Source organism: Eimeria mitis, genomic scaffold, assembly GCF_000499745.2.
Source record: "Eimeria mitis Houghton genomic scaffold, Emh_scaff948, whole genome shotgun sequence".
NCBI classification, from domain to species: Eukaryota; Apicomplexa; class Conoidasida; order Eucoccidiorida; family Eimeriidae; genus Eimeria; species Eimeria mitis.
In genome coordinates, this window is record NW_013577002.1 from 9,545 (window position 1) to 11,237 (window position 1,693).

A 1,693-nucleotide genomic window follows, 5' to 3' on the forward strand; every position below is an offset into this window, starting at 1 on the left:
GAGTTACAAGTTAATAATAAACTAAGATGAAATCCCGCAGACAAACAAAAAGGTTAAGCCCAGAGAGAGACAAAGCGTTGCGCATGCATGTGGGGCTGTCTTGCAGCACAAACTGTCTCCTGTCTCTCTCTTCTGTCTCCTCTGTCTCCTCTCTGTCTCCTCTCTGTCTCCTCTCTGTCTCCTCTTCCCCTGCTGCAGCCACCGGGCTCAGGCCGCCTGGGGGCTGCTGCTGTTGCTGCTGTTGTGAAACTCTCATCACAGCTAGTTTGGCTGTAGTGCAGCTAGCGATGGCCCCCCCCAATAAGATCTATGAGCGTCTCGTTACGGCGGCTAGCTAGCTAGCTACAGCTAGCTAGCTACAGCTAGCTAGCCACTGTTAGCTAGCTACAGCTAGCTGGCCACTGTTAGCTAGCCTTGTATACCGTTACAAGACTTTGTAGTAGGCATGGTTAGCCAGCTAGCTAGCTCTCTACTCAGTTCGCTAGCTAGCCACACAGCTAGCTAGCCATCCCCTCAGCTAGCTAGCTCACCCTCTAGTCACCTCACTCTCCCCGCAGCTAGCTATACGGCCCCTCAGTCTGTTTGGCTAGCCAGCCATTGCCACCTCTTCATATGAGTAGCTACCCCTTCAGCTAGCTAGCCCTCGCCCCCGCTACCTAGCCCCCTCTTCAGCTAGCTAGCCCTCCCCCCAGCTAGCCACAGCTAGCCACAGCTAGCCACAGCTAGCCACAGACCCCGGGGTGGGATACAGCTGTACTGTGTAGGCAACGAGGAGCTGGCAGTGTAGGGGGAGCGAGCTGTCGCTGCTGTGTGTTGTGTGTATAAGCTCAAAGAAATATAATTAGTTAAACACATCTATATATTTATATAAATGAATTTTATAAATAATAAGTTATAAATAATATATAAATAATTATTCAGTTGTGTTCTATTTATTGTGGCTAGTGTAGCTGAGATGTACGCAGGGGGGGGCTTGGGGTTTAAGTAAAAGCAGGGGGAAGAAATGTAATAGAAAAAGAAAAAAATAATAAAATAAATTTAATTTAATTATTTTTTTTTAATATAAAGCAGAAGGAACGGCAACAAACGAACAGAAGGCAGCGCAACAAGCACCCCAACATACGGCCCAGGCGTACACCGTAAAAAATACAATAGTAAGGAATAAAAGGAGAATTGAGGAGAAAAAAATATTAAATAAACTTTAATTATAAAAGAAAAATAAAATAAAATATATATATACTCTATACAAAGGGGCCCCAGGGAGAGACAGACTGTATGTTGACACCCCGTTGCAGCAGCAGCCGCAGCAGCAGCGGCTGCTGCTGTACATACACCTGAGTTCATATTATCTCGGTTGTTTCTGTATTTTTATTTCTTCTTATTATGTTGAAAATCTCCCTGTAAAACAAGAGAAAAGAACTCCGAGGCCTTGAGCCCTGTGCTGCTGCGTTGCTGCTGCTGCTGCAGCAGCAGAAGCTCCGCGGCGCTCGTGCTGCAGCTGTCCATACACCTGAAAGCTGTTACCTTGCGAGAGAGACGAGAAGTATACTTTATTTTAAACATAGTTGATCTGGAGAGGCAGGGGATACCTTGCTGCTCGCTGCTTGTTGCTGCAGCGGCTTATAGGGCCGCACCTGCTGCTGCAGCAGAGCAGAGAAAACTCCGCTCAGACAACGCCGCAGCTCCGCTGCTG